Below are 24,704 nucleotides of genomic sequence, written 5' to 3' on the forward strand. Positions count from 1 at the left end.
AATGCAGACATTCTCCCCCAGTCAAGAGATCTGGGTTAAATCCATCGTTCTTTTGCCCACTACGCCACCCCAGTTCAGACATGGCCATATGCAAATCAGTCATGACCCTGTGCCTCATGGGAACAGTCCAGCCCGAACTGCCAAGCCATGTCTTCCCTGGACCGGAATCAAGCATCCTAGGACCGGTTTCTGGCTATCAGCCGTCATCAGCCAGGATAGCTTGACTCCAGTGGCGTAGTGAGCACGGGTCCCACGTCTGGGAATACCCATCCCACTTAGGGCGAAAAGCGTTACAACAAACAAATGATGGACGGAATGCTGACAACGCAGACGTTCTCCCCCAGTCAAGAGATCTGGGTTAAATCCATCATTCTTTTGCCCACTACGCCACCCCAGTTCAGACATGGCCATATGCAAATCAGTCTTGACCCTGTGCCTCATGGGAACAGTCCAGCCCGAACTGCCAAGCCATGTCTTCCCTGGACCGGAATCAAGCATCCTAGGACCGGTTTCTGGCTATCAGCCGTCATCAGCCAGGATAGCTTGACTCCAGTGGCGTAGTGAGCACAGGTCCCACGTCTGGGAATACCCATCCCACTTAGGGCGAAAAGCGTTACAACAAACAAATGATGGACGGAATGCTGACAATGCAGACATTCTCCCCCAGTCAAGAGATCTGGGTTAAATCCATCGTTCTTTTGCCCACTAAGCCACCCCAGTTCAGACATGGCCATATGCAAATCAGTCTTGACCCTGTGCCTCATGGGAACAGTCCAGCCCGAACTGCCAAGCCATGTCTTCCCTGGACCGGAATCAAGCATCCTAGGACCGGTTTCTGGCTATCAGCTGTCATCAGCCAGGATAGCTTGACTCCAGTGGCGTAGTGAGCACGGGTCCCACGTCTGGGAATACCCATCCCACTTAGGGCGAAAAGCGTTACAACAAACAAATGATGGACGGAATGCTGACAATGCAGACATTCTCCCCCAGTCAAGAGATCTGGGTTAAATCCATCGTTCTTTTGCCCACTACGCCACCCCAGTTCAGACATGGCCATATGCAAATCAGTCTTGACCCTGTGCCTCATGGGAACAGTCCAGCCGGAACTGCCAAGCCATGTCTTCCCTGGACCGGAATCAAGCATCCTAGGACCGGTTTCTGGCTATCAGCCGTCATCAGCCATCAGCTGTCCATCAATTGTTGTTTTTGCATTTGTCACCCCGAGTGGGAAGGGTATGCTCAGACGTGAGTCCCTTTCTCTCCATGCCACTGGAATCAAGCTATCCTGGCTGACGAGGGCTGAAAGCCCGAAACCGGCCCTAGGATGCTTGTTTCCAGTCCAGGGAGGACCTGGCTTGGCAGTTCGGGCTGGACTGTTCCCATGGGGCACAGGGTCAAGACTGATTTGCATATGGCTGGGTTCAAACTGGAATGGCATGGTGAGCAAAAAAACGATGGATTTAGGCCCAGATCTCTGTACTGGGGTGAATGTATGACATTGTTCTGCATTCTGTCCATCAATTGTTGTTTTTGCATTTGTCACCCGAGTGGGAAGGGTATGCTCAGACGTGAGTCCCTTGCTCTCCATGCCACTGGAATCAAGCTATCCTGGCTGACGAGGGCTGAAAGCCCGAAACCGGTCCTAGGATGCTTGTTTTCAGTCCAGGGAGGACCTGGCTTGGCAGTTCGGGCTGGACTGTACCCATGGGGCACAGGGTCAAGACTGATTTGCATATGGCTGGGTTCAAACTGGAATGGCTTGGTGAGCAAAAAAACGATGGATTTAGGCCCAGATCTCTGTACTGGGGTGAATGTATGACATTGTTCTGCATTCTGTCCATCAATTGTTGTTTTTGCATTTGTCACCCCGAGTGGGAAGGGTATGCTCAGACGTGAGTCCCTTGCTCTCCATGGCACTGGAATCAAGCTATCCTGGCTGACGAGGGCTGAAAGCCCAAAACCGGTCCTAGGATGCCTGTTTCCAGTCCAGGGAGGACCTGGCTTGGCAGTTCGGGCTGGACTGTTCCCATGGGGCACAGGGTCAAGACTGATTTGCATATGGCTGGGTTCAAACTGAAATGGCATGGTGAGCAAAAAAACGATAGATTTAGGCCCAGATCTCTGTACTGGGGTGAATGTATGACATTGTTCTGCATTCTGTCCATCAATTGTTGTTTTTGCATTTGTCCCCCCGAGTGGGAAGGGTAGGCTCAGACGTGAGTCCCTTGCTCTCCATGCCACTGGAATCAAGCTATCCTGGCTGACGAGGGCTGAAAGCCCGAAACCGGTCCTAGGATGCTTGTTTCCAGTCCAGGGAGGACCTGGCTTGGCAGTTCGGGCTGGACTGTTCCCATGGGGCACAGGGTCAAGACTGATTTGCATATGGCTGGGTTCAAACTGGAATGGCATGGTGATCAAAAAAACGATGGATTTAGGCCCAGATCTCTGTACTGGGGTGAATGTATGACATTGTTCTGCATTCTGTCCATCAATTGTTGTTTTTGCATTTGTCACCCCGAGTGGGAAGGGTATGCTCAGACGTGAGTCCCTTGCTCTCCATGCCACTGGAATCAAGCTATCCTGGCTGACGAGGGCTGAAAGCCCGAAACCGGTCCTAGGATGCTTGTTTCCAGTCCAGGGAGGACCTGGCTTGGCAGTTCGGGCTGGACTGTTCCCATGGGGCACAGGGTCAAGACTGATTTGCATATGGCTGGGTTCAAACTGGAATGGCATGGTGAGCAAAAAAACGATGGATTTAGGCCCAGATCTCTGTACTGGGGTGAATGTATGACATTGTTCTGCATTCTGTCCATCAATTGTTGTTTTTGCATTTACAATGCAGCGCATCGTGGCGCAAGGATAAACAGATGCGTGACGCATCTGATGGTATAAGGGCGGCGCATTGCTGGAGTCGTGTAGCAAGCACGACGCAACTCCAGCAATGCTAAAGGGCTGCCCATGCCGAACATGCTGCGTCATGCCTTACGCCTGCTTCAAGCAGGCGCAGGGTTTTGACGCAGCAGCGTCTTGTAGATTTCACTGCGTCACTTTTCCGAGGCTTTTTCCGACGGAACGCCCACCCTGCATACATTAAACCTGACGCAGGTTTAATGTAGCGCAGGACTTTACAACGTGACGCATCTCCCTAAATGCTTCACGTTGTAAATAGGGCGCAACATGGCGCATGGTTTACGCCGCCGCTGCGTCACAGAAGTGACGCAACGGCGGTGTAATTGTCTCGCAAGGGGCTTGTAAATCTGCCCCTTAGAGACTTTTCTGCTGAAAACCACACAGTGGAATCCTATGGAAGGAAATACAAGTTACTGTAAGTACGCTTAGAAATACTTTCTAGGGTCAGTGCTGGGCTGAAAGATGCAGCCCTGGGTTCTCTCCTGATAACAGGTGAGTAAATCGGAATTCGTAGCTCGGCTGATTTTAGAGGAATATTTGTTTGTTTCAAAATTGGAAACTTAGAAACTTTTCTGGTGAAAACCACACGATGGATTCCTATGGAAGGAAATACAAGTTACTGGTAAGTACGCTTAGAATTACTTTTCAGGGTCAGTGCTGGGCTGAACGATGCAGCACTGGGTTCTCTCCTGATAACAGGTGAGTAAATCAGAATTCGTTGTTCGGCTGATTTTAGAGGAATATTTGTACAATGGTGATGGCGCGTTTTAAGTTGGGGAATTAATTCGTCTTGAATCCTGCGGTCCCCTGGGGGCCAACTAGCCCACCAGGTACCTCCAGTATGCGCCAGGGAGCTGCGTTGCAGATGGTGTTCAGAGGCCACGCCCCTTTTTACAACACTCTGCAACGCAGCTCCGTGGCGCTTACTGGAGGTACCTGGTGGGCTAGTTGGCCCCTATGGGAACTCTGGATTGAAGAGTAATTAATTCCCCAACGTAAAACGCGCCACAGGGCGTGTTTGCACACATATCACCTCAGGCCCCGCCCCCTACCTTCACCACTGTGCAAACGCGTCCCGTGGCGTGTTTTAAGTTGGGGGATTAAGTCCCCTTGAATCCTGAGGTCCCCTGGGGGCCAAATAGCCCACCAGGTGCCTCCAGTATGCGCCAGGGAGCTGCGTTGCAGAGAGGTGTTCAGAGGCCACGCCCCTTTTTACAACACTCTGTAACGCAGCTCCGTGGCGCTTACTAGAGGTACCTGGTGGGCTAGTTGGCCCCTAGGGGACCTCTGGATTGAAGAGGAATGAATTCCCCAACTTAAAATGCGCCACAGGGCGTGTTTGCACACGTATCACCTCAGGCCCCACCCCCTACCGTCACCACTGTGCAAACGCGCCCCGTGGCGCGTTTTAAGTGGGGGATTAAGTTCCATTGAATCCTGATGTCCCCTGGCGGCCAACTAGCCCACCAGGTACCTCCAGTAAGCGCCACGGAGCTGCGTTGCAGAGAGGTGTAAAAAGGGGCATGGCCTCATTACACCTCTCTGCAATGCAGCCCCCTGGTGCATACTGGAGGCTCCTGGTGGGCTAGTTGGCCCCAGGGACCCCCAGTATTCAAGGGGAATTAGTTCCCCCTCTGCAAACGCGCCAGGGGGAGCGTTTGCAGAATGGTACATAGAGGGGGCATGGCCTCCGGCCCGATCCCATCTTTATTTTTTTTTTTTTTAAAAGCCCCCCTTCCTTTTCTAATTTATTGGCCCTGGGGACCCCATCCCCCAGGGCCTGCCCCCAATTTTTATTTTTTTTTAAATCGGGAAGGGGGCCGTGTGGCCCCCCTCCCGAGGCCATAATTTGTCCCGGGGACCCCATCCCCCGGGGCATTGCCCTTTTTAAAAAAAAAAATATTTTGGAGGGTGGCTGCCTTGCCCCCCTCCTATGTATTAAATTGTATGTATTAAATTCTTGTTGAGCGCAACTGTCACCCCAAGGGTATCCTGGTGCTGGACCATAGGTGAGTCATCAGATCCGATACACTACATTACTTTGGAAAGAGATAGGTCTTTAGCTCCCTTTTAAAGGAGGGGAATTCTTGCTTACTCCTGAGCAACAGAGGGAGAGTATTCCACAGCTTAGCTGCTGTAAAACCAAAGGCACGACCACCCATCCTCACTCTAACAAATTTAGGGACTATGGTCAAAAAAGCCGAGGAGGATCTTAGAGGTCTAGCAGCCTGGTACCACGAAAAAAGATGTTGAAGTGGCAGCGGTCCCAGCCCATGCAGCGCTCTGAACACAACACAGGCAGCTTTAAAGAGGATACGCTGCTGAACAGGTAGCCAATGGAGGTCAGACAAAGCTTCTGAAGAAGATGCAGAGCGAGGTCGATCTAAAGCCAGTTTGGCCGCCATGTTTTGAACCCTCTGCAGCCTTCCTACTACGGACTTAGGTGCCCCCAGAAGTAGTGCGTTACAGTAGTCTAACCTACTGAGTATAGTACTGCGCACCACCTCTATTCGAGCCTGTGGGGGGAGCAACGGCAAGATTTTGCGTAGGGCTCGAAGCAGGCCCATGCACGTAGCTATGGTCTTATTCACCGAGGCATTTAGTTGCAGCCCCGGCTCGAACACAATCCCCAGGTTACGGGCCGACTCCGCCGCTGTCACCGTACCTAAGATAGAAGCTGGCCAGAAACCTTCTGGTAACGTACGGGAAGGCTGATCCAATGAACAATGAAGCACTTCAGTCTTTGCCCCATTGAATTGGAGTGAGTTGAGTCGGAGCCATTCTGCTGTTTCCGACATACACTGATGGAAAGTGTCCCTCGAAACCGCCTCCTTTCCCTCAAAAGAAAAAATCAGTTGTGTATCATCGGCATAATTGATAACCGAGATGCCGAAAGATTTTATCAAACTGATTAGGGGCCGGAGGTATAAGTTGAAGAGGATCGGGCTGATCGCAGACCCCTGTGGTACACCCTGCTTCACCTGACGTGTATCTGACCGAAAAGGTGGTAAAGCCACTGCTTGCTGCCTATTTTCCAGGTAGGATTCAAGCCAGCCCAGCGCCAGACCACCCACGCCTGCCCCCTGGAGGCGATCCAGCAGGACAGCGTGATCCACCGTGTTGAACGCCGCCGACATGTCCAGCAGCACCAAAAATGCTGCCTTACCCATTTCGACACGCGTTCGCAGATCGTCAAGCACGGTGATCAGGGCGGTCTCGGTCCCATGCGCCGGCCTGAAACCAAACTGGGCAGCATCCAAACAGGCGTTGGATTCCAGGAAGTTTGATAGAGTTCTTGTGACCAACTTCTCTAGAATTTTTATAGGGAATGGAAGCAGCGATATGGGTCTATAGCTGGCAGGACAAAGCGGGTCCAGAGAGGCCTTTTTTAGCAACGGTGTCACAATTGCAAGCTTCCAACTATCAGGAACCGTGGCTGAGGTCAGAGACTGACAGCAGATGGTATACAGCGGAGGTAGCAACTCTATCTGAAAGGCCTTCCATATCCTATGTGGCAGGGGGTCCAAAGGGGAACCCGACGACACACCATTAGCCACTATGCAGAATTCCTCCAAGGACGGGGTGGGAAAACAGGATAATAATTGTTGTTCACCCTTAACCTCCTCAACAACCGAAGGGTGAGGGGGTTTCCGTGGGGAGGACTCCATCAGGGCCACATGGCTCGGAGTCGAGAGGCCACTCAAGATGAGTCTGATTTTTTCCTCAAACGCAGAGGCCAATGAATCACACAGCTCCTGAGATGGTGTGGTAACTGGGGCTGCAGAAGCCGGATTTGCCAAGTTGTCAACCAGCTTAAAGAGGGTCTGCGATTTATTAGTGGCTTTAGTCAAAGAATCTTCCAGGAACTTCGCCTTAGCCAACTTTAGATGGTCTTTGTATGCCCGCAGGGCCTGTCTGTATTGTGCACGATCTGAGTCTGCGTACCCTCTCCTCCAAGCACGTTCCGCCTGTTTACAGCGGAGTTTCTGTTGGCTGAGATCACTGGTGAACCAAGCATTGGTTCTCCGAGGCTTGTTCTTCACCCTTTTTAAAGGGATCAGTACATCCAGAGATGTTACAATCTGTTTACACAGGGTAGTATAGCTTTTATCCACCGTTTCCTGCGCCTCAAAAGTTGTAGGTAGCAGAGAAGGTAAATCTGACCCCCTTAGTAGACGGGACCACTGTCTACTAAATTTATACCCAGCCGAACTGTCACTGCGCTGCACTCCAGCCACAGAAATAGACATGAGGATCAGAGCATGATCAGTCCAGCATTGATCCAGGACTTTATTAATGGCGACCAATTTTTTATCAGCAAAGACCAGGTCCAAAATGTTCCCCCTCACATGTGTGGGACATTGCACAAGCTGTTCCAGCTGTATGTTATTGCATGCTTGGCAAATTTCCCTGTAGGCTAGGTCTTGTGGGCCTAATGGTCGTAAATTAAAATCACCCAGCACTATAAAGTTGGAGTGTGAGTTGGATAAATTGTACACAAGGTCAATAAATTGCTGAAAAGAAGGGGCTATGCCGGAGGGAGGTCTGTAACACAAAAGACCAGAAAAAACTGTGCCACCCTGAGCCAATAAGGAAAATCCCAGGAGTTCAAAGCCCACCACCTGTTTAACTGTAAACTGTGAGAGGGCAAGTGTGTCTTTACAAATAAACCCCACTCCGCCACCTCTACCCGTAGTTCGAGGGATATGTCTGATGAAATATCCTGGAGGACATGCCCAGGCAAACTCTGCTCCACTATCTGATGTAGTCCAGGTCTCTGTCAGGAATAAGATATCCAATTTAGCTGACTCAATCAACAAAGAGATTTCGTCATAGTGCTTTACAAGGGAGCGGACATTAAGAAGGCCACAGGAGATGGGGGGCGAAGACGGTGGCCACACGGCAGAATCTTTATGTGAGGCCGAGTGGTGATTCAGAGCACACAGTTCTTCTCGAGAATACACTAAGTGTGTCCTCATTGGGTCTCTGGAGCCAGGAGCTACCGGGACGCGAACGGGCGCAAACGGGCTTACCTCTGGCGCACCTCCGGCGCGCCCACGGTGCGCCCGCTGCGCGCGAACGCTGCGCGCCCGCTTCTCCATTGATCTTATAGTATTACGCCGCGCGGGTACCGCCTCGTAGGCGTCTGACCCACCCAATATGGCGCCTACAATGTCCCAGGCCTCACTCACCCACTCCAAGATGGCGGCCAAGCGCCGCTGAACCGGAGCCCCCGCTAGCTAAGTCCCGACAAATGTGGGTGATCGAAACGTTTTAAATGCAGGTAAGCCTAACTGTCTCCCCCCGCAGCAAGCAGCGTAGCAGCGAATTAAAATAATCTCTATTCCCATAGAGTTGTAAGTAGTTTGTTAAAAACAGCAATGCGCGCGATGACAAGGTCTGCCTTACCTTGTGAAGGAGCAGTTTATAAAGCTCTCCAATGCGCGGGTACCGCCTCGTAGGCGTCTGACCCACCCAATATGGCGCCTACAATGTCCCAGGCCTCACTCACCCACTCCAAGATGGCGGCCAAGCGCCGCTGAACCGGAGCCCCCGCTAGCTAAGTCCCTACAAAAGCGGGTGATCGAAACGTTTTAAATGCAGGTAAGCCTAACTGTCTCCCCCCGCAGCAAGCAGCGTAGCAGCGAATTAAAATAATCTCTATTCCCATGGAGTTGTAAGTAGTTTGTTAAAAACAGCAATGCGCGCGATGACAAGGTCTGCCTTACCTTGTGAAGGAGCAGTTTATAAAGCTCTCCAATGCGCGGGTACCACTACTAGCCCAGGGGACCCCATCCCCCGGGGCTGGCCCTCTTTGTTGGGAAGCCGAGGGGGGTCCCCAATCCCCCCACAGTTCCAGCCGGCTCCCCGCGTCCTGCGGGAGCCAGCATTGCTTTTGCACATGGGGAGCAGCTAACATGCTGCTCCCCATGTGGAAAAGCAATCTGCTTTGCTTCATTGAAGTGAGAGCAGGTTACCCTGCTCTCGTTTCAATGAAGCAAAGCAGTTTGCAATGACAGGGCGGGAGCCGCGAGGCTCCTACCCTTTCATTGCAAACTACAGTGTCCTGGGGGTGGGCACCCGGGACACTGCAGAATCCGGCCTTGTGGGGTGACAGTGTCCTGGGTCTATACAAGGCTCCAGGAGGGGGGCTGCGAGGCCCCCCACCCAGATTTTGAAGTTGCCCTGGGGGTTGGCGGTCCCCAGGGCTGGGGGCCCTGAGAGCCTCCCCAACAAATATTAAGAAGCCCCAGGGGGTGGCGGTCCCCGGGGCTGGGTAACCTGAGAGCCCCCCCACTAAATTGAAATAAGCCCAGGGGGTGGCAGTCCCCGGGGCTGGGGGGCCTGAGAGCCCCCACATAATTAAATAAATCTCTGAGGGTGGCGGTCCCCGGGGCTGGGAGGCCCCTCTGGGCCCCCTTTACATAACGATTGCCCCCGGGATTTGTCCCCCCGAGGGCCAATTACCAAAGAAGCGCGGGAGCCCGTGCTTCTTTTTTTTTATTTTCGGCCGAAATTCACGCTGGGTGCGCGAATCTCGCTGATTTAAAAAGAAATATGCTTTTTGTGGCCCTGGGGGTCCTTGTGGGACCCCCTGAGCAGGCCTAGGGGGTCAGGGTGTTTCTACCCTGCCCCCTTTTTGCGTTTTTCACGTTTGTTTTTTAGGTTTCTTGTGCCTCGGTTCTACAGTGTAGACAGTCAATTAGAATACAGCTCGTGCACGGGAGGGTGCGCGCTGGGAGCGCATAGGGTGCGCGGATCCTCCGAGGCCATAGATATATATGTACTTTTAAATGTCATTCTCTCAGGAACTACTGAACGGATTTACACCATTTAAGCAAAAGGCACGAGTCTGAACTAAGGACTACCTCTTTGCCAAATTTGGTGTAATTCCATTCAGCAGTTCGGGCTATAGCGGACCGAAGGTGGCCAAAAGTTTTGAAAATTTCGCGCAGATTCGTCAATCTGCGCCAAAGTTATTCCAAATAGAATGTTGCGGATTTCCTATGGAAAATAGGTCCTAACTATATCTACCTACTGGCGACCGCCAGTAGGTAATATATATATATATATTACAGATTTTCTTTCATGTATTGTTTCCCAGTGAGTATTGGTATCATAGGTTGGCTTCTATTAATTGTTTTTCTTATTGTGGATATCACCATCTGTACAGTTGCTTGTTTCCATGTTATCAAAATAGAATATTTTATCCTTTATAGGTACAATGCTTCTCTGCAATAGTATCTGGAATCACATTTATTTACTTCTTTGGTGGCTGTGCTTCTTGGCCAGAGCTCTCTTTCAGGTGAATCACTGATTTCGTCCTCTAGGGTCAGGTTGCCTCCTTGTGCGTCGTAGATTTCCCATGATACAGGAATAGTGTCATTTTCAGACTGCCTCCACTTCACTTGAAAAAAGCAGGGGCCGAGAAAAAAGGACGGTCCCAAAACATGTTTTCCCCTTCCATCTTCCCATAGGAAATTTAGACACAGCTGCAGTCTACACCACAGAATTGATTTACACCACATTTGTCAGAAAACTAGATCTTGGTCTAGGCAGAGTGCTTTTTTCCATGAATCTGCTGCAGAATTTTTAAAAACACAAGTGTGGGCTCCCACGCCTCCTTTAAAAAAAAAAAAAAACATGGGTCAGGGCCCGGGGGAAGCAGGATTTATTTTATGGGGGAGTGGCATGCTTGGCCCCTCCTCAGGCTGATTTTGGGCCTGGGGACCCCATCCCCTGGGGTCCAACATCTTTTTGAGGGGGAGGGGGCACGCAACACCCCCCTCTGGACCTAATTCAGCCCTAGGGGATGATGTCTTTTTTCAGGAGGGAGGGGGCACAGGCCCCTCTCCCCGGGCCTCTTTCAACCCCGCTGACTGCATCCACCATGGCTTGGAGTATTTTTATTGAGAGGGGCATGCAAACCCTCCTTTCCTGAGCTTCTAAAAGCCCCAGGGACCCCATACCCTGTGGCCGCAAAACTTTTAACAAGGTATAGGGGGCCACACAGCCCCCTCCCTCAGAAATTAAGGGCCCCGGGGACTCTATCCCCCAGGGTAGGCACACTAGCTGTGCCCCGGGCTGCCCACCCCTGGGACATAGTAGTTTTACTGTCTGCACTGGCACAGGAAGGAAAACCTGCAGAACACAAAGTCTGCTCCCAAACAGTGGGAGCTTTACAAATTCTCCTGTGGGCTGGGAGCAGACTTTAGATCTGTTTCCCTGCCCATGGGCCGGGAAATCAAACTAAATATTGCTCCCACCAGAGGGAGCAGCATTAATAACTGCTCCCTCCAGGATGGAGGAATGCCAACTTCTGCTGGATGTGGGAAGCGGGCTGGAGCTGCAGAAGCCTTGGATCTCCCTCCATTGCCCATGAGTATATGTGGGTGCCCTTGGTGGACACCAGGGCACCCACCTTAAAAAAGGTGGGCACTGGCAAATGGACTTGCCTGGGCTGTGTGGCCCCCTTCACTTAATTTTTTGAAATGGCCTTGGGGGTTGTGGTCCATGGGGCCTCATAAGGGTTGGGAAGAGGGTCCATGTGGCCCCCTCCACTTTAATATTTTTCAAAATGTCCCTCGTGGATGGGATCCGAAGGGCTTAACAAGACTTGGTGAGGGAGACAGCGTGGCCTCCTCCCGTGTTTTTGAAGTAATGGCCCTGGGTTTTGGGGTCCCCAGGGCCTAGTAAGGCTCAGGAGGGGGGCTACACGCCACTTATTACCTTTAAAAATATAACAGCCCTGGGGATGGGGTACCCAGAGCCAATAAGACACAGAGAGGGGGGCCATGCACCCCCTCTGCCTTAATAAAAAAGGCCCTGGATGATGAGGCTCAGGGAAGTGGACCCTGCGGGATGTGCTCCCTAGGGGCCTAATAGGTTAGGGGAGAGCGGCCATGCGCCCACCTTCTGCTTCAAAAAGAAAGTCCTGGGGGATTGGGTCCTGTGGCCAACCCACACCGTGTATGACTGAAGGCCATATGTGGTGTGAGGCTGGCTGTCTTTGTGATGGTTAGCCACAGGACCTGGTCGGAGGCCGGACCTTGTTGCCAACATGCCACTGCACATGGCCAAAGGCCATGAACAGCGTGGGATAGGCTGCATGCAGGGGGGGTTGGGTTTACATATGGTAACTAAATATTACTTTATGTTAAAAAACCTTGATAATTCACTGAAAAAAATCAAAGGTTAAAGTAATGTTTTAGTTACGTGAATTGTTCAGTACATCGTGATCTTTTAAACTCTAAAATCACTGAAATTCACCAGTTATAGTTATAGTTATCTCAGTAACTATAACTCATGCCCAAAAGTAACCATAACTCACACCCTCACCAAGCACTGCTAATTGCCCCACATATTACTCAGGTCATCTTCTATGACATCATTGATAGTATCACTGCAATATTTGCGGTAAATTTATTGATGAAAACTGTGCATGGCAGTACATGAGTTATACTTACCTTAAGGCGTGTGCAATAATTACAGTTTTTTTTATTTTACAAAAGATAAACATTACTTACTTTACAACAATTGCAATTACACATCATATAGTTATAATTTACATGAATACTTGTTGTACATTTTATAGTTTTTAAAAAAATGTACAGTAATTTTTAACATACATATAATTCTTTATATTGCTAATTTTTTTTACTTGATAATATACTAACAAGTAAACATAAAAATTGGTTATATTTCCATTAGCGTTTTTGAAATATATTTATGCATAACATATTTTTTAAAGTATTATTGCTCTGTAAACAATAAATGAAATAAATTCATTCATTCATTTCTATTGAAAGAAAATCTTTTTTATTTAATTTTTACCTTTTTTTTCTTGCTTCTTCTTCTGATTTTGTAGTCCTTCTTTATTATGCCAAGTCAAGCTTGGGGTCGTGTTTTCTCTGTGACAATGTCCGCTTCCGGTAAAACTATTTTACACATTTTTTCTAGGTTTTTAGTTTTAGGATGAAGCGTTTAGACTGAGTTAGGCTAGTCTTTATAATTGAATGATGAGTAAGTGCATTATTAGTGTTCCAACGTGTTATTTAATTTATAGGTTTTGTAGAGTGCCCTTGTTTAATCAAGGGTTGTACGTTTATTTGGGACGGGTTTATTCATTTTTCTTTACATGTACTTATTTTTGGGTGTTGCAGTTTATTTTTAAGCTGGATGTGTTTATTTTTTTGTATAAATGAGGGATGCCTGATAAAGCTATTAACTTCTTTATTTTGAGTGAAACATTATAGGTTAATTGCATGTTATAGGCTCAGGGTGCATTTCTGTAGGTGCATCAATGAAATGGGATAGAAGTACCACTTAATTGCACTGTCTGGATACATTTTAAGGTTGATCAAAATCATTACCTGTTCAAAAATCTATGATGGTTTTCTTTGTGGATTATAGTCATTAGTTTGTTGTTTAATATGTGTTAGCATTTCATTGTACGTGCATTTTGTTAGATATAAGTGATATTTGACTGAGTTATGGATGGCGCAAATTAAAAGTGCCATTCACCACAATTAATTATTAATTATTGGAGTATATTTATATATTTATATTTTAGGTGCTATTTTTGTTTCTCTGAATGTTTCACATGTTCTGGCAATAAATGTTTATAGGGCTGGTATGCTAGGAAGTTGACCTGTTTCTTGTTCAGAAAGGTTTTGCATAACATTTGTAAAGCATTGTCCCTTTTGACTTTTATGAGCGAGCTTGTACTGCCCTCTTTTATGCCTTATCGTATATTTCAGACTTTGTTTTCAATAAATATAGGGGCTAGTCTTTGCTCCATCACTTGCAACCATTTAATTTTTAGTGGTAGCCCTGCTCATGTGTTTGAATAATACTTGGTGCATTTTCAGTATACTTGTTCACTAAATATGCGATCTTTACAATACATATATATTCTATAATTTAATAACTACTTCCCTTTTTCATATATTATGTATCTTGATGTTTCTAGATTTTAGAGTATACTTTTATCTTTACATTGCTAATGCACATGTTTACTATATTCTGGATGTTGTCTTGACTTCATAATAGTTATAGAATTTAACTTTGGAGGCCTGTTAGATGTTGTTTTTGCCACAATTTTCATTTGTTGCAGTCTGTTGAAAGAAAAACGTTAATTGTTTTTATTCTGTGTTCCAAATTTTAGTTAGGGGTTTATTTCTTTCCTTTTCATAAATATTTTAAAATGTTGCTTTTAATTTAATCATAGCGTGTTCTATTCCCTATATTTACTTTCAAGGTGATATTTTTTGAATTTCAATACATTTGATGTCTATGTCTTGATTTAATTTTCTTATAAGTATATTTTGCTTCTTGTTGGTGAGGCATCTGTAACTGGGACACATAAACATCTAGCATAGATGTAATTATTGGTAATCCTCATATACTTTTAGTTATTTATAAATTTTTATTTACTTCCATTAATTGTCAAACATATTTTTTTGTAATATTTTGTGGCTTGGTGAAGTGTTGCAGTCTTCTTTTTTAAGTGATACCAAAGGGGATGATAGACGGAGCGTTTGAGCAAATCAAACACTCACCCCCAGTCAACAGTCAACTGATCTGGGTTTAATCCATCATCATTCTTTAGCTCACTCCACCACCCCAGTTCAGACATGGCCATATGCAAATCAGTCTTACCCTGTGCCTCATGGGAACAGTCCAGCCCGAACCGACAAGCCATGTCTTCCCTGGACCGGAAACAAGCATCCTGGGACCGGTTTCGGGTTCATAACCCTCATCAGCCAGGCTATCTTGAATCCAGTGGCAAAGTGAGCAAGGGACCCACGTCTGGGCATACACTGCCAACTTAGGGCAAACAACGCAATACCAAAGGGGATGATGGACGGAGCGTTGGAGCAAATCAAACACTCACCCCCAATCAACTGATCTGGGTTTAATCCATCATCATTCTTTAGCTCACTCCACCACCCCAGTTCAGACATGGCCATATGCAAATCAGTCTGACCCTGTGCCTCATGGGAACAGTCCAGCCCGAACTGCCAAGCCATGCCTTCCCTCGACCGGAAACAAGCATCTCGGGACCGGTTTCGGGTTCATAACCCTCATCAGCCAGGCTATCTTGAATCCAGTGGCAAAGTGAGCAAGGGACCCACGTCTGGGCATACCCTGCCAACTTAGGGCGAACAAAGTGATACCAAAGGGGATGATGGACGGAGCGTTTGAGCAAATCAAACACTCACCCCCAGTCAACTGATCTGGGTTTGGTCTGGCCCATGCTAACATCTGCCCCACCCTCAACCCTAAAGCCTCAGTCGTTCTGCTCCCTTGTGGATTAAGAAATCGCATCCCAGTTACAAGCAACAGCCCATTGGATTATTTTGGGTGCTGTTTTTACACATAAGCCAGAGGAGTATGGCTTACTCCCAATATCGTTCCACTTGCAATAGTGAATATCTTCATTTTTTGGACCTATCAGACTCATTCAGTTCTGGAAACTGGACACCCGGGGGAGTCCCGATTGGTGTGCTTCACGTGGATCCCACAACATTTTCTTACCCAGAATGTGCTGCAAACCTGCAAATGTTGATTAAAAATGCTTTCTGTGGAGAGTAATGATGGGGTCGGTGCGTGGTTTGATGGTCGTGTTTGCCCGCCACCCATTGAAACCAACCAGCCACAGACATTTTTCAATCTAGACAACAAGGGGATTCTCCGGTAGTGTGCCTTGTGTGGATCTCTTGAGGTTTTCCTTCTCACAATGCCATGCAAACCTCAAACCATGCCTAAAATCACACATTTTGCTTACATTTCTGTGATGGAATCTTCCAGAATCCACAAGAATCCAAAAACCTCTACCACCCAGCATTACCACACCAGTGATGATATAAACTTTGAGTCACTTTTGTGGCTGGGACTGTTGCCCGTGACAGGAATGGATGAAACCAAGGTCAATGGGAGTCCTCTTGCGAGGGCTCCCATTGGCCTCGGTTTGCAATAAATTCTGGGTAAAATAACCTGGTGAGAACTACACAAGTCACCCCACTCTGGACTTCCCCAAGTGTCTACTTCTTTAAAATGTGCAAGTTTGCTAGGTTTCCCTTGGTATCCGGCTGAGCAATGTCCCAAAATCCATGGCTGCCCACTTTACAAAAGAAAAGTCAGTTTTGAATGGAAAAATGTATTGTATCCATGTTGCATTTTCTGCCATTTCCTGTTGTGGGCACTAGGCCAGCCCACAGAAGTGAGGTACCATTTGTATCAGAAGACATGTGGGAGCAAAGAATAATATAACATTTGTTATCACCAATTGGAATTTGCTGCATTTGTTCCTCCCAAATGTAAGCCAGTGTGTAAGATAGACAACATTTTATCCTCTAAAACATATGCTAGCATGGGTACTCCCACAAATCCAGAGATGTACAAATAACCACTGCTCCAAAACATATCTTTCCTTCATATACCTGTTTCATTCTTCATATTTCAACATATGAACTGGTCCGTGCTTGGTACACAATGAAAAACGATTGTACAATGCAGCTCAGTTGTTGGCTCTGGGTACCTAGGGTTCTTGGAGGACCTACAATCCCTATAAGCAATAGGGTCCAGCGTATGCAATGGCATATTGCTTTTGTAAATCAGCCATTATGACAAAGAAGATATAGATGAGAACGTTGTCACAAATGACTGTTCTTTTCTACTCATTTTGAATATTTTTTTTTTCATCTGTTAGTTTCTTTGAGAAAATCTTGAGGGTTCTGCACATATCATCCCTTGCTGAATTCAGACTGTTATCTACTTTTCAGAAATCTATAGCTTTCCTGGTTTACCTATGTGTTTAATACTAGTGTCTAACATGAACTGTAAGTAGGTTTAGAGCACAAAAAATTTAAAAAACGGGCTGCCTCTTTGAAAAATCCCAAAACTTCGGTAAAAAATAGGTATTTTATTCAGCTCTGCATTTTCCTGAAAGCTAGGAAGATGGTGCCTTTAGCACAGCAAACTGTTTGTTGATGCCTTGTTTAGGAGAAAAAAATAGATCCCCAGGAATTCACACAAAAATCTTATCTTTGTCAATGTGCACTCTAAAGCCTTTAGCCCATGTTTCCAATACATAAAGATGCATGACTAAAAAATAAACAAATTACTAAGTACATTAAAGCTGCCAACATGAAGGAGATATACGACGTGTGGGTTACTCAAAACACGGCTAGTAGCTTCACAACACATCGAAACCTTGCACTGAATTGCCCGAATTTATTCAACATGGATGCATACTATATCCTTATCAACGGTAGGTTTCGATCCACCGGCCCTATGTTTGCTACTGCAGCACATCTTACACCATAACCGCGATTTAAATGGTAATTAATTGTATGCAAATAAATGTAAACATTGAAATATCGACTATTATACTTCATTCGGTCACAATATGCAAGTTTGATCTGAAAATATATTTTTTTAATGTATTGTAACGAAATACCATATGTTTTCTTATATTTATTAAGGCAAACATTGAATATACGTTCAAAAGATGGCAATAGATATATATTTTTGAGAAAGAAATGCTTTCAGTGTCATTCTTATGGAACATATAATATTTTATTTGAAGGAGACATGGACTGACAAATGAATAACTGTGTCAGCTGTGGCATTTTCAAGAAGGTAGGAATTAGCTTTTTTCCTCTGAAGGCAGTTGTCAAACAAAATGTATTTCTTCACTGGAGGCACTTGTGCAGTTAAGTGAAATAGAAAATATGTCAGCTGCTTTGATTGGACATCAACATCCTTTCCTTATGAAAGATAGAATCAAAAGGTTGTTTTCCTGAGGTAATATAATAACCCAATAAGAACTGGAGAGAAGGGGGGCAGCTAACGAATACAGCCTGTCTTTCTTTAAAACAGAAAGAATACAAACTGGTAAATACATTTAAATATTTTTTCGAACTGTGAAGCTTGTATTTTTTTTTAAATCCGTATACATACAAATCTAGAGCCAAAGCCACAAGGATTTTGCTTTGAGTAGGCGTGACTAACTCGTGTAGTATTCCTGGAATATACCTGGCTTATTCCTAAATTCAGGAGTATGCTAGTTCTAACGAAGTAAGGGACATATCAACAACAACCGGCGATAATTATCGCTGAGCGCACTTAGCGCTCGGATAATTATCGCCGGCTAGCGCCGATTTTTATCGCTGAGATAGCGTGCTATTAGCAACGCTTATCTCATCAGCGATAAAAATCCTAGCGCTAACTGGCTAACGTTAGCTAGTTGATAGGGACTCACAAACTTAGCCATGATATCCACCTTCCATAGAATATCATGGCTAAGTCAGTCCTGAAGCAGGCGTAAGGAAAGTAGCGATAACAGGGGTTATCACTACTTTTCCTGATGCTAAGCTTCATAGCGTTAGGCTTGCTGATAGGAGAAATGTCGCTTAGCGAGATTTCTCCTGTCATGCCAGGTCAGGAACACCCACTTTGCATCTCATTAGAGATGCAAAGCTGGGCGTTACGAATCCTGACGCTAAAGCAAGGTTTCACGCGTTAGCGTGACCTTGCTGATTAGGCGATAAAATTATCGCCGCTTTTCGGCCGAAAACGGCCGCAAAAGCAGCGATAATTTTTTATCGCCTGCTTGTTGATATGCCCCTAAGTCACCCCTACGTATTGCAAAATCTTTGGGAGCCGAACCTTTAGTATTCATATATATTTTTGGAGGTTCATATTATATATTTTACTGTGATAGTGAATATATATTATACCTTAGAATTTTATGACAACCGTCTTATTGAGTAGCCAAAGAAGAAACAACTAAAACGTGTACAAAAATGAAAATCTATAAAAAATAAAAAAATGTGAATAGGCGTAGTTTCAAGCATTTGGAACATGCCTAAAGAAGCTGGAGAGGTGAATAGGAACAAGATAAATCAATATATTGAGACTAAGGGGCTGATTATGATAGCGGTAGGACGAGCGTCTGACCTCCATCGTTGGGAAAATGGGACCGGACGACAGGCAGTCGGTGGTCCAACCTGCCCAGTTATGATTAGACCGCTCTGGAGACATTCCAAAACCTCCCTCTTTGCATTGAGGCTTGTGATGCGTCCCGGAAAGGGGCAGCAGCACAAGCCCCAATGCCAAAAGGAATGTTTGTAAACATCCCTGCACCCTGTGGCAGACACCCTGCAGTGCCTGCTACACTATGCAGGGATGTTTAGGGGGGCACCACAGGTACCAGCCAGGACCCATAACGGAGTGCCACAGGGGACAGGGGCCATGCTAGGGACCCCAACATAGCCTTTCCACCACCCCTTTCACATCAGAAGAACTGACTTGAATAGGCTGGCGAAAAGGTGGATCGTAATCCCTATGGCTGTGCCTGAGAAGGCACCCCCTCCATTGAAGGGAATGCAATCCACCCGACCGCCCGCCGGGCTGAAGGAGCTCATCGGAAGCTGTCGGTCAGTCCCTGGAGCAATGTGGTCTGACCATCCGCATTATAATGCAGTGGTCTGATAGCGTTTATAGGTGTTGGTGGGACCGACACTGACGCCACGGTGGTTTCGGTCCTACTGGCATCGTAATCATCCGCTTAGAAACAGGAGGTAGTAGAGTATGTGCTCGCTATGGAAATCAAGAATGGTGACACCTGTCTAGGACTCCAATTCAATTCAGCTTTATTCGGTACAAATTAATGACCATAAAAGCATACACAATCACAGAATCAAAATATACAAAATATGAACAACTTGTAGCAGGCATGATAATACATTAAAACACTATAATTGGTTAAAACAATGATCTCGTTTACACACTAAGATGACATTTTAACAACTAAAAACACATGTTTTTCCTGGAATTGATGCATTTGTTTAAAAAAGTGGCGGTATAAAAACAAACATCCGCAGATTGTAAGTTAAAAATCAATTTCATTGCGTGCTCAACCGTACGTGTTCCATATTTAACAAACATGGGTTTAAGCAAGACAATACGAAAATTAGAGTACAGCTTACAAAATAGTAAAAAGTGCATTGTGCTCTGCTTGGAAATCCCGTCACATCTACAAGGCCCTGATGGATGTTTTTTCATTATCGGATGGGCCACCAGGTAGTGCACTATTCCAAATCTGAGTCTAGTTAGCACAAATTTGTGTGTCGGTCTAGTGACAAGGGTTAGGTAGACAGGAAATCCATCCATAGATAAATATCTGTTATAAAACATAACAGTGGACAGAGTACCAGCAATAACAGTTCTCTTCCTCTCAGCATAAGCTAGAAAGACCCTTTTTAACTCTACTTTGGGGATCAATAAAACAGCATTCGGATCAGTTACAATATTCAGGTTAAAAATATCTGAGAAACACACAATAATATATTTAATCCAGGGTATTGCTATGACTTTGTCTAGTCGCAAACAGTTCTGGATAATAGACCTAGTAAAGGACTTCTCCTCGTTCAGCCAAATAGACCGCCAAATCATCAGAGGTCTAAGTAACAAAAGGTCAAGTAAATAATTCACAGATAGTTCCTGATGGCACAGAGCGTTAGAGGCCGATGTGGGTAAACATAGAAGTTTTTTGAGGAAAGAATTCTCTTCCAGCTGCAAATTATATGCGCAGCAATAACCCCAGATTCCTGCCCCATACAATGCAATTGTTACGCATCTCGCCTGATAAATTTTTATCATGTCTCTGGTCCTACGATCCCCAATTTTCTGAGCAAATCTAAAAATTCCGTGTGCATTCCTAGCCATTTTATTACGTATGTTATTAAATTCATGTGTCCACTTTTTGTCACTAGAAAAAGTTATACCTAGATAACAAAATTTGTCCACTTGCTGTACTTTTGCGTTGTCAATAAAAAACCCTTTCATTGTTTGTTTAGATTTCTTTGGGCCACAGATCATAGTGTACGTTTTGCTTTTGTTAATAACTAATTTTTTGTCGTCAATAAAGGAGGCAAAACTATCCATCAATCGTTGCAACCCTACCGGAGTTCTTGACAACAACACAGCATCATCGGCGTATAATAACACCGGCACTGATACGCCATTGATCATGGGAGCATCTGCATGGACTTCATTTAAAATAGCATCAATTCCATTAATAAATAAAATAAATAAAAGAGGAGCTAAAACGCAACCTTGCCTTATACCTCGTTTAACGCTAAAGTTCGGGGTACATTCTCCCTTCCTACCAAAACGTACACATGTTTTTAATCTCTCATACATCCTGGCAAGAAAATAAATTATGCCCTCTGGCGCACCCAATTTCAACAGGGTTGACCACAAAATTGAGTGGTCAACCATGTCGAAAGCGCTGCTTAAATCAGCAAAGCACAGATATATAAGGCCATGTTTTGCTTCACTATACTTCCCGATCAATAATTCTAAATTAATGCATTGATCGAGCGTACCCCTGCCTTTCCTAAAACCATATTGGCTATCTGCCAAAATACCATCCTGTTCTGCCCATTCTTCCAATCTTACCAGCATAATCCTGCTCATAACTTTTACGGAAGAGTCCAGTAATGAAACAGGTCGGTAGTTTTTAGCATCAGACCTGGATCCTTTTTTGTATATTGGTACGATAATAGACTCCTCCCAAGTCGGCGGAGGTTCTACACAAACCGCGGCATTAAAAACAACAGCCAACAAGGGGCCCCATACTTCCGGTGCTTCCTTATACACATCACTTGGAACCCCATCCGGACCTTGGGCCTTTCCTCCCTTACTTGCCCTAATCCCCCTTTCAACTTCTTCCACAGAGATTTCAAGTGGTAATATAGGCCAACTATATGAGCCAGCATTAATATTTTTACCTGAATCAAAGATAGTTGAAAAATGGGTAATCCAGCCTTCACTGGAGACATTTGCTGTTAACTCAGGTGTATTTGTCTCCTTAAGGAATAGAGAATTGACTGTTGCCCAAAATAACGTGCCATTAGAGAGTTCCGCCGCTTGGTTAAGAGAATCCCAGGCCTGATGCTGAAGAACCATCTTCCTAGCTTTAATGGCATTTTTATACTCTAACCTCTGTATTATTACTGATTTTTTATCCCTGGGCTTGGTTGCTTGGGCCTGCTTAAGGTTAGTCAAAGCAGCAGAACAGGTTTGGTCAAACCAAACGGGTCCAGGTTTTGTACAACCCCTGTTACCTCCTGTAAACTTTGCGTTAATAGCAGTGTTGATTCCTATAAAACTAGATAGGACCCGCTCATGATCCAATCTATTTTCTAAAATAAAAACAATGTCTGCTAAGTTCATCATTATAATGGATGCAGTCAATTCGGATGCTTTTGCCCCTATCCACCTAAGTCTTACCCCATTAGCCCGGTGGGCTTCTATGTTTTCGACTGTGGTCCCCACCTCTCTAACATTCTCCTCCCACAGAGTCATGGTCACAATAATACAATTGTGATCACTAGTATCCATTATTTCAATTTCCAGTGGGGCAAAACAATCGACAATACTAGAAGATACCAACACATGGTCGATCACAGAGTTAGAGCGCCAGTTCCTAAATGTGGGGACAGGTAAACCATTACTGTCCCTACAACAATCCAAAATTTCCAAGTCAAGGCACCCCATTAATGTATTCACAGTTTCCCCATACATATCTTGACCAAAGTGTGGGACTTCCCATCCAGCGTTATTAGTAAACCCACAGGCCTTTGTAGGTAATAATTCGCATAATGAAGTATTAAAATCCCCACACCAAATAATATCAAATACAACATTGGAATCCAAACTCAGGGTATTAATAGCATTGGCCAAATCAGTTATTATTCTGCCCCTGGTGCTATCAAAAATATTGTTGTAATAGTTGATCAGAAGGATATTTCGGCTTTTGCCTTCACGAATCCAGAGCATCTGGACTAGATCACCCACCGGTACATATTTTATCACCAATATTTGTCGGTGGACCGATACAAGGGTGAGTAAACCCCCCTTAGCTCTTCCCGGGCCCTCTCCACATGCTGGTAAATTATATGAAACGAATCCTTCATAGTCAATATCACTTTTGCACCAGGTTTCCTGGAAACATAAAATATCGTACCTATGAATAAAAGTTTCCCAACCAGGGTCTCTGCCCTTAGATTTCAGACCAGCCACATTCCAGCACACCAATCTGGAACATGTACCTATTCTGGTAGTAGTCCCAATGGCAGAACCTCGATCATTTCCGCCATCGTTGACAACCCCACTTGTTTGGCCCATATTGCATGTATTCACAGTACCCTCTTGATTATTCTCTGCCTCATTCTGATTAGGCGTATATCCTGAGACCCTAGATATTATTTCAGGAGCACGGTCATTCACATGTTCATCCCCGTCGGGTCCCTCCTCCCTTGCTAAACATATCTCCGTCTCTTGTATACGTCAATCATTAGAGTCCAGGGAGCTAAGTGCATGGAATCTGTTCTGTGTGGGAATATCAAAATAAGGTTTAAAGGTGGACGGGTAAGTAGTAATTCTAGAACTGTCCCTTCGGTTGGCTTTAAGATGATTATAAAAGTAACCTAGCGCTCGGGCACTTACATTGCCATCGGAAATTGGGAGAGATGCAGCTCTTAGGAGGACTGTAGTAACATGTTGCGGATGTTTAAAATTTATGATTACACAGTCCCCCTTTGAGCTTTTCCTAGAACTCCCTATCCATTTAACTCTCCTGGTAGTCAAAACATTATCAGAGAAATTCAATGGGAAACCACATTGCCTATTCATCCAAGATAGACATTTATTTTTTAGGAATTGTGTGTTTCTTGATGACCCCTATTATCAAGCGGCGGTACATTTGTTAGTACCACCACGTATGGAGCACACTCAGGTGGGAGATTGACAGCCTGCTTTTTGTTAGTTTCTTCTTAACCATTTGTGTTTCCTAAGGCAGGCATAGCCTGACTGCCTAAGTGCATGCTCCCTTGAGGTATTATGGGGTTAACACTAACATTCCCTTTATCTCCTATGGCCTCAATAGAAGGGTCTCCCTGTGTATAATAATTACATTGATTGCTAGTTGTGGCAGTTGTAACAGTTGTGGCAGTGGTTACCTCTCCTGATTTATCCAAGGCCTTGCTAAGTAATCCACCCAATCTTGCAACCTCTTTTGTTAATTCCTCAATTTTTGATACCAGCGGGTCTATAATGCCTCTAATCTTTGAGTCAATAATCTCCTCTAGGTTAGTTACTATATCATTATCTACACCAACCTTGTTAGACTTACCCATTACATTTGCTTCAAAAACTTTAACTGGTGAGGCTGCTCGTTTCTGTACACTACGCGTACCCCCCTTCTCACTAGGAATTTTCCTACATGTTCTAACTGGCCGTGCTACGGGGGTCGGTAAACATTGTTCTACCACTTCAGGACAATCTCCTATTTCTGCCTCGTTGGGGGTGATTTGTTCAGAATCGAACTGTCCCATTTCTACAACATCCGGAATAATAATATTAGAGTGATTGTTCGCATCCTCAAAACTAAAAACTGATGAACCCCTTAAAGGGCTCTCTGATTGCGGGGAACTGTTTTTCCCTAACGACTGTCGCCTTTCAGAATTTATCTTACTGACCCTCTGAACCAAGTAATTATCCAAAGTGCGTGGGCCAGAAGGGGGCTTAGGTTTAGACATATTATCAACAGGCATGGCTCCCCTAAAGCTTACTGAATTGTAATAACGATTACACCGTCTACTATTTGTAATATGTTAAAAACAAAAAAACACTTAAAAACAATAGCCAAGTCCAGACATACTACTAATGTATACCACACCCTGTGCTATATATACCATGTATGAGCAGAAGCAGCGTCT

This window comes from Triturus cristatus, chromosome 11 (assembly GCF_964204655.1).
Source record: "Triturus cristatus chromosome 11, aTriCri1.1, whole genome shotgun sequence".
NCBI classification, from domain to species: domain Eukaryota; kingdom Metazoa; phylum Chordata; class Amphibia; order Caudata; family Salamandridae; genus Triturus; species Triturus cristatus.